This window comes from Mycetomoellerius zeteki, unplaced genomic scaffold (assembly GCF_001594055.1).
Source record: "Mycetomoellerius zeteki isolate Tzet28-1 unplaced genomic scaffold, Tzet1.0 scaffold25, whole genome shotgun sequence".
Taxonomy (NCBI): domain Eukaryota; kingdom Metazoa; phylum Arthropoda; class Insecta; order Hymenoptera; family Formicidae; genus Mycetomoellerius; species Mycetomoellerius zeteki.
This window is the reverse complement of record NW_017257227.1, coordinates 3631830-3642352: the sequence shown is the minus strand read 5'-3', so window position 1 is coordinate 3642352 and position 10523 is coordinate 3631830.

Here is a 10523-nt window from a genome sequence, read left to right as displayed (position 1 = left end):
CAGCCAATCTTTTTTTCAGTGTGTGTCCTCTCTTTAGTTGATCACACACAATTCTTAAAAAGGAGCTTATAACTTTTGTAAATATAATATCGTGGTTTCATATGATTTTTAATATACTGGGTAGATTTATCAGAAACAGAATCAACTCAAATAACTTTCCCGGATACGAAGAAACGTTTTAAGAACGTAACGAAAAAATATTTGCGTAATTTTGAGAAAAATTGGCAAAGAAACTTTGTATGCGAAATAGGATCGAAGATGTTTGCGAGCAAAACAGGATAAGAAGTTGAGCACAGCGAAGAGATCGGGGATGAGTTAGGGAAGATCACCGGGAAGGCATGACGGCACTTCGTAGTAGCCAGAAGGCAACTTTCACGGGAACATCGCTTCTTTTTTTTCTATCCGAACGAGGAAGAGAGAAGGCTGGCACGCAGAGGCAGCAGAGAGGAGAAAAAACACTTTCGAAAGGTTGACGCCGGCCTCCTTCAAAAATCGGACAACTCCGATTCGAGGCCGTTATTCGGACATTGTCTCTTTCGCGATCATGATATCATCCCGGTCGCGAGACACTTGATCAGAGCGTGAAAGCGCCCATAATTCTTTCCTCTCCATCCTGATATAACAAATAGATAGATCTAGGCATTATTTATAAATTTACAAATTATTTATAGACCTACAAAGGAAGATGTTAAAAAGAGGTTGATTTGTGCTCAAAAAGGTGTAAATAAAAGAAATAATGTTTTTTTATAGATTTGGATCTCCTGGATACGATAAAATTAAAAAGTTATTCCGCATAGGTAATTCGAGGGAAGATGCCATAAAGGGGAAGACGCCACTTTATTTATAGTTTTTTCATAGAACGCGCGTTGACCATACTGACAAAAACGTGAGGCAAACAGTTGCGCAGTTATCAGCTTAGATAAACATGTCATGCCAATGTCGAATTGGAGAAGATTATACGAAATACGAAAAGGTAGGTTGTGAAACATGCTCTTTGTAATATTTGGTATGTTAATAGCTAAGATCTGTATTTCGATGACTGTAAAACCAGGCAAATAATATACGGTTTCAAACAGTGTTCCCTGACGGTTATGTGGATGATATAGATTATAATTTGTAATATTCTTATGTGCGTAAAAATTGCAATTGAATATTTCTCTTACACTTGGGAATAAGATGACAGTAAATACAAAACACAATTTTTCCTGCTTGAAACGGTCATTAAAATGATTTTATGAATTAAAATTTTGGATGCTTTATATAATCGAAATATTTTAAGTTAATGAAATGCTTTTTTAAACCAATAAAAATATTGTTCAACTTACTTCCTAAATTACTCTCTTTCATATTTCCTCAATTTAGGTTTTATCATACCTTTATGTGTTTTTATAGCTTAAACTCTTCATTATGGACTATAAATAAGTAAAATATTAATGCAAGTTTATATTGCATTGCATTATTTAATTGTTTGTAACATCTTCTCCCATAAGAGGTGGCATTTTATCCATACATATAGGGGGAAGCTGTCACTTTTGCAAAGTATGATATATCAATTTTTTTCAATAATGCGAAATATTAAACGTTAAATTTATATTGTGTAAATAAAGAAAGGTCTCTAGAATATTAATAATATTTTTTCGTAATTTAATTCATATTCATATAAAATAACATTAAGAAGTTATTCAAGAATAAACGCTTAAATGTGGCGTCTTCCCCCTAATTACTTTATATGGAACCGCGCTGTCACACAACAGAATTTTTTAACTATACATTCCATTCGAGTTTCATTTTGTAATTTTTTCAAGGTTACTTCACATAATTGAAGTGAGAATATGATGGTATTTTCACAAAATTTTTTAATTGGTGAGTTGATGATGAAAAATGTTAATAAAAATTGTAAACAAATAGAAAATAATTTATTTACATGAAAATGATAAATTAAAAATAACCCATCCATAGAACAATTTAAGATCTTTAAAATTAGTTTCTTGCATCTTTTTATATGACTAACTTTGACGATATAATAACTTGAATGTTCGCATAAGCGACGTTTTTTTTATGAATTTCTGCAACTTACAAGAGTGAATACCTTTACAAAAAAAATCTTAAATTTTTTTCGCGAAATACATATCTCATATTTTTATCTGTAGGATATCAACAAATTAAAAAAAATTAAAAATGACGATGTTTCAAAAGTGCTCGTTTTGATGTGGAATGCCACATATGCTTTCACAACTTTGCTAATTTCATGTATAGCAATATAAACGAATCTAGTGTAATGTATGTGACAAACTCGCTTAATTAAGCTTCTTCATCACACCGCATTAACTCTTGTGTCGTCATCAAATTACAGATTAAGGAGCACCGATATAATTTGTTTTAAGAATAGAATTCGCTACTGAACATATTCTTTCGTTTAAATCACGTCAATCTTGTAGAAATTAGAAATGAATTGTACTTAATAGTTTCTAACAAGAAATCGATAATCGGACAATAATAACGCGTGATGGAGCGTGAAATTACAGCGTTTACACGAGGCGTTTACGCTAACGACATTCGAACAACGATGTGTTTAATATCATTACACTATTATTACATTTAGCTACTTTGCAACTTCAATTGCAGAATTGATTATATTATAACGCCAATGCATTCGTGATTAATTATTCATGAAGAACGTTAAACCTCCCACAAGTTAAACCTCTCACTGTGATGTATCTATGTCTCAAGTGTCGATCAAAAGTAACGGATTCTTGACTGCTATATTAATAAAAGTTATCATTAATAACTATACAGAAAAAACAGTTTTGCTAAAGTATTTAAAAATTTGAATAGGTAAATTTTAAAGTTACTTTAAAGAAAAGTTTAAAGTGTCCAAATTTACCTTTCATATTTTTTAGGTTTTCTCTACAGTAAGTTTTAAGTATTTTTTTAAAGTTTTCTGAAATAAATTTTCCCAAGGGATTTTTCCCGTGTAATATTTTTATAATTAATTAAGATGCGATGCAACACAGGATAATTATTGCAAATTATACAAGTATTACGTGCTCTGTGCACCAATAAAAAATAAATATTATTGTCTACTACGTGATAAGAACATTTATTATTAATGATTATTTATTAATTTATTAATAATTAACTAAGTATTTTTTAACCAATTAAAACACTTTACTTAAAAATTGTTACAGATAGTCTCTCACAAAGGTTTTTTTTTATTAGATTTTCTTTACTTTTATATTTCTATAATAAAAGTGGATCGAAATCTAATGCAAAGAAATTTGATTTTATATCTACATAATTTTATTTCCAATTGTAATAATAATATTATATCGTTATTACTTTATACTACTTATTATTAGTAGGAAACATTTTGTAGGAAACATAGATTTAAACAATTTAATGAATGTATTTATATACGGAAGAGATTTTAACGCGAGAGATTTCCTGTGGATCTCATCCCACGGGTATAAGAATGAATGCGTGATTGGCGTGCAACTAATTTATTAGAACATCAGAGGTACATTCGCCGGGGTCGAGGGATAACTTTCACTGTCCTGAGTTTCCCGATACTGTTCCATCGCGTAATTTCGTCTTTGCGGAAACGATGAATTGAAGATCTCTTCACGAGATCTCTTGATAATAGTACCATTACCTGCGCGAAATTAGCAATTGGCACCATTACAGATATTCAGCGAGGTCGAAATTTACATTGTCTACATTGAGAAAAATGTCTGGTTGAAAATGGACGAATCAGAAGAGTCTAATTATATCAATCAAATTTTTAGTTATTTCAATTATAATTTATTAGATTTAACCAGAAAATTCAGATTCGTCCATTTTCAACTAGAATTAATCCAATTAATCAACCAGATATTTTTTTCAGTGCATCCCCAGTCGAGATTTAAAAGCTTTCCAAGCTTTTTTTATTTGCTATGACTCAGGCCGATTCATAATTAATTCTTATATTTGAGACTGTTTTGAGTATAAAATGTTACGAATCAATCAGAAGTCGTATTAGCATTTTAAGACAGTTTTGAAATAAGAACAGATTATGAATGTCGGTTTCAATCACTCTCACAAATTTTTTTGCGCTCACGCGTGATCGTTAGTCTCGATAAATAAACTGAATTATTTATATCCCTCGCGGCATCTCTGCTGCAACAGTTAATAAGCGGCTGTCGATCTCGGTTAATCGAAACCCACGTATGTTCGAGATTCCAGTAGAAGCCTCCCGGTCGCTTCCTTCTTCACGAAGAATGTAAGAAAAACGGAATTGCTGGTCGCGCTTTACGCGCGCCATTACGAGGGTAATATTCTCCAACGTAGTTTGAGGCACCACTAAAAAAAAAAGCGATTATGCGATGTTTGCATGGGGGGAACCGTGGCTTTTCCCGCGTTCATTCCTTACGTAAGACCGGGGCACTGTTTAACGCCGGGTTCTATGTGTCGAGCGAGCGTCGTCGTGGACACGATATTATAGCTCGTGGATCGTGCGGCAAGAGCTCTCAAGACGAGGGTACGTTAAGATCACGATTCGTGAGCGAGCGCTATACAATCCTTCCGAATATGATGGACCGTGATGACACGCGCTCGGTGAAAGGTGCCGAGAGATTAATACGTACATGGCACAGTACCGTACGTTCGTCCATTTTCGCGGTATTCACGAGATGCGACGTTAAGATGAAATCGTAGGAGATGTATAACTTTAGTAACGTGTGTAAATTATCGCGATTACATTGATTGGTTGCACATTGAAATGCGTTACATCAGCAGCCTGCAACAAAGGCATTTTAGAATAGGAAGATATACGCTGGCAGAATACATTTAAGATACATTTTGGATATTTCTTATATATATATGATATGGCACAAAATATATTAATAATTTATGAACAATTCTTTTTTTATTTTTTATTTCCGTCTCGTTTCTTTCTCTGCAAAACTTTTACAGAGCATTTCATTCTGAAGAGTCTCATTCTTCTCTCATTCTTAAAGATTAAAAATTAAACCACTCTTTTTTAAGACTGGTTCAATTCTCACTTTTTAGAGTGAGATTCCACTTTAAATATATTCTGTCAGTGTAAATATATTTTATTTCTTTCCCTCTCGATAAAACAAAGCTATATCCTTTTAGTAAATTGCCTTGATAGTAAATTAATTAAATTGTTATACTAGCTGTGTGAATTTAATCTTGGAAATGTGTATCTAATTTCTAATCGATCTGATCATCACTGTCATGATGAATCTTAATGATTGTAATGAAAAATGATGGTAATTAAGACTCTGCCGCGTGGTTATGACAAAGATCATCCGTGAGTAGCATAATCACGTAATAACAAATAGCCAACTGTTGCATCACGCACATCACAACGCTAAAGTATAACTCACAAGCCACCCAGGAAAAGCCATTCGCTTTTCTTAATTAGATCTTCACTCGATATTTCATTAATTGATTGCGAGCTTCGAAATAATTCGGTTTCGTAACCGTTTGCAGACCAGAATTGCGTTACGAAATATTACGAGAGATAATGAACAACGCCAAAGTAGTGCACACGAGGTCCGCTAGTGTGGCAGAGATACCTATTCCCGTTTTCTCATACAGGTCTCTAATCTATCTCAGTAATCTAACAAACCTTAATGTAACTTTGGCGTAATATCTGCTAGACTTCGGTGCGTTCTTCTTTGCTCTTGCTTACGCGGCAAGCCTTTGCTAGTTCCTCGCTCTACTTTTAACTATTTAGATGGATATTTTATTATACTGATTACACATATTATATATTATACATTATTATATGTTACTTTATTGTAAATATTATATCCTTCATTCATTCTTTTTATATATAAAAATTTAAAGAAATTAAGTAAAAAATTAAATAATTTACAAAAAGTTAGACAAATAAGAGTACGGCACGGTACTTGATGCGTAAACAGCTGAAAAGTTTAGATGTATAAGTAAATTATACTCGCGGTCTCGCGTAAAGGAATCACGGTAGTGTCGTTGCGCATTTAGCGCCGAGACACTACCGTGTTGTCTCTTGATTTAATTTGCTATTACAAATTCGTATATTTTTGACCGCATTCAAGGCCATCCTCAAAATATTAAATTTGTACGCCTTTAATAGCGTAATAAATGTTGGAATTACGATATAATCCACAGAAATTTATTTTATATTTACTTTAAAAATTTAGTATCTTTATTATTGTTTTTAATTTTGTTTATTATTGTTTTTTAATTTCGAGAGCCCGATTAGTATTTAAATTTTGATTTTAGTATTTTTTCTTTTCGCTTTTTATTATTATAAAATCAATTATATACTAATGTATTGGGCCTATAATCTGTTGATATATACTGTGTTCTGACAGGATGATCTAAATCAACAATAACGATGATTCAGGATAAACTTTCCTTTCATACTTTATAACGAGCATGCCTATTCATTACGACACAGAATAAAAGGAAAATTTATCTTGAATCATCGTTGTTATTGATTTCGATTATCCCATCAGAAACGTACCATATATTAACAATAAGAAAAGATATCAGCGATATCGCGGCGATTCGAGATGTTTAAAATTACAAATTAGTTTATCGTGTTACCCATGTTCTGTTTTGTTCGCATTCTATTTGTTTTACGTTATGAACTCATTAACTCTTTTTTTAATTTTCTGATAGACATCATAGCCGCTTCTCTAAAGTCTTATCTTTCGCATGTATCTCCGTCATGCTCGCACAGCATACTTATCTATCCTGTCAACTATCATTATCATCTCGCACATAAAATAAACTATTATTATTATTATATTATTATTATTATATTATTAAATTTCAAGGACGAAATTTTTTCATTGGCAAGTTATTGTTTTTGGAATAATTTATTTTAATGCAAAGAGGGAAGCTATAATCTAGAGTTCTGCGTCACCTTGGCGAAGATCTCGCAAAAAATTTAGTAACGATGAGATTTGATGTTATTCGTAAACATCCCTTCGTATAGGTATTACGTCATGGCTGTCTAAGTAGGTGACCAGCGAGGACGAATCCGCGATGAGGACTACAGGCTACGGGGGACGCAGGACGAAGCGAGTCGACGAGACGAAGACGCTACCGGGTGAAAGCATGGGTCAGCGTAAAGGCCAGGTACCGTATATCTAACCCGATACATACAACCCGCACATATCTCTAACTCGCGCAATTACACGCGCGCGTGAGTTAAGTTCAGTACAGTTCGGCTGAAAGACGAGCCATTTCCTTCTTGCTTTCCTCTTCTATGATGTGAGCTCGCGATGTATTGCCACATTCGCATGCGAATAACGTGTGGCACGGAACGGTATCTGTACACATTAGGAATTATGCATTGCGGTATTGCGGTAGATAACACGTTGGACGTTTCACGAACGTATTGTTTCGTCGCGTCCCTGTCGCAATGATGCGGAATTTTATTTTGTCGACCTATACCCTGGCGTTTTCATTTTATGTCGAGTATAATAAAAAATTTCATGAGAATTTTTTGTATCAAATACAAGTAATATATTTTGTCGAATATAAGAAAGAATAGAATAATAATTAATGGTAATATTAAATATATTAAATTAAATATATTATACGTTTAAATATTAAATATTAAATATGTTTACATATAGAAACGTATATATACTATATATATTTACGTTTATATATATATTATATTTATATATAAACACACACACATATATATATATATGATAACAACTTAGGAATACATAATGATACACTATGTCATCTTAGAGAAAGCACCTAAAAGTATTAAAATCATCAAAACATCATTAATATATGAGATGCTGTATATTTTATTTTGATATGACAAAATATGAAATGTTTTGTAAAATATATTTACTTTTCAATTATCTTGTCTTCAGGAAACATAAGTTTAGATATGAAATATAAATTACAATCTTGTGCTAATATATATAGATATATACTGGTACAAAATTCTAATTTATATTTCATAAAGACACAAAGTTGAAATTAAATATTTTACGAAACATTTCGTATTTTATTACGTCGAAATGAAATATAAGGCATTTCATAAACTACTGATGTTTTGACGATTTTAATACTTTCGGGTGCTTTCTCCAAGATGACACAGTGTAACACAGTGAATCGTTATGTATTGCTAAGTTGTTTGCTAATATTAAATAAAGATAAAATGATTCACTGCGTGCAGCACTGTGTCATGTTTCTAACTGGAAAGCACTTTTTTGTGTGCAGAATATCTGAGAAATTGATTTATTAAAAAAAATATATATAAACGTAGTATATTAGACTGACAAGAAAAAAAAAATTTTTTTTTAATCGATCTCTCAGCTCAAAAGCTTTCATTTCATGTCAAAGGGTACCCCTAAATTTTTATCAAAAAATATTAAAATTTAGAGGTCGCTGGTGAACGATTTTTAAATCAAAGTTTCAATTTTCCTTAATACATTGATTTGATACAAAATAACTTAATCCGGATTTTAAATGTGGTACTATATATTTTTTGGTCGCTGAACACGATGAAATAATTTAACCCTACGATATACACCTTAAGAAATATAACCCGATTAACGTGAAAATATAGTATGACCAAATTTCGAGTTCAAGGTTGATTTTAGCAAAGTTCTAAGCGTTCAAATGGGTCGTTATTCTCTTCATACGTTTTATAATCCAGTTAAATACAACTTTTAAAGACCCTTTTAAAGTCCCTGTAGGAGGTTGTAAAATTCCAACTTTTGAGCTAAGAAGCCGCGATTAAAAAAAAATTTTTTTTTCTTGTCAGTCTAATATTATATATATATAATGTATAAAAATCTTTATTTAAATAAATATATCTAAAAAAATACAATTGAATTTTTTATGGTGTATTATTACAATTACGAAAAAAATTCAAACAAATAGATATATAAAAAGATAGATTTTAATTATTATAGTACCGAATCTTTTCTTGTACCATTTTTTTATCTTTATTTTCTTTTTCTCATTTTCTGTCAAATATGTTTTGTACTTTTGATGCAATTAATGACGCATATAAATAAGTAATATTTTTTTATATCAACGTATAATAGATTAAATTTATTAATCTCAATTTAACTTTTTATTTATGCTTAGTTCTAAGAATTAAAAAAAGTAAAGATTAAATTAATAAATTGAGATTATAAATTTAAATTAATTTATATTTTGATAAAACTGAATATAAATAAGATATATATTTAATTCGCAAGATATATATTTAATACACAACATATTCATTTGAAAGATATATATATTCTTTTGAAGTATGAATCATATATTCCAAAATCAAGAGATTTAAACATAATTATAAATTTTATCGAATGATGAATTGTTGATGAATTGTACCTCGAGCGCCATCTAACATCCTCACTCAGAACCAGCGATATGTACCAGCACGATATTAGGTCTGTTCTTTTTGGCTGATCTTTTGCACCAGTTCATCTTTCTTCCTCTTTTTTCCTCCTGGAGAGAAAAGGAAGAAAGATGTACTGGTGCAAAAGTTCAGCCAAAAAGAACAGGTCTATTGGTTGCGTTCAGTAGAGAAAACTAATCAATTAGCGCTTAGTGATTCTTTAATACGATGCCTATTGTGTTTAAGGCTTAAGAGTAAGAAATTGACCAGTTACAGTCGAATGTGAGAAGAATAATCGACTGTGATTGATCAATTTCTTACTCTTAAGGTGCAGCCACAATAGAAGGAATAAGGAATAACGATTTCAACTTATTAGAAATCGGATACATCAGAATACACGGTTTCTAATAGGTTGAAATCGTTATTCCTTATTCCTAATTCCTTCTATTATGACTGCACCCTTACTTCTTAAACCAAGCTTACTTCGCATATTGTAGACGACGCAACAAATAACATTAAGGCCCAGTTTCACAACTCACGGTTAACTCTTAATCGAGATTCAACTTATTCATTGTCTGTTTCCAATTCTAGAATTGGAAAGAGATGAGTAACAATATTGGATCATACTTTTAGATCTAGAAGAATGGTCCTATCTCAGCAGACAATCATAAAACGGTTGCAAAACTGTTGAGTCTGCTGAACGCAGTTATTGGCTGCATTCAGCAGAGAAAGCAGCTTTGCAACTGTTGTAAAATTCTTCAATACGATTGGTTCTTGGTTTTGGTTCCTTACAGATCTAAACGTATAAACCAATCATATTAAAGAATTTTACAACAGTTGCAAAGCTGCTTTCTCTGCTGAACGCAGCCATAGTTTGCACAGAGGAACAGGGGGGCTCTATTCTTGAAAAGAAACGTATACGAAAAACTAGGAAAATACTATAGTATACGTAACGTATACTGTAATATTTCCCTAGACTTTCGTATACGTTTCTTTTCAAGAATAGATCCCCAGTACAAAGGATCTGCTGCGGGCCCGATATTCTCGATTTTGATTGGTGGCCGCTATCAACCAGCCAATCAACAAGCGAAACCCATTTGTGCATCTCTTGTAATATAGGACTCTACTTACATCATGCTCACGATAA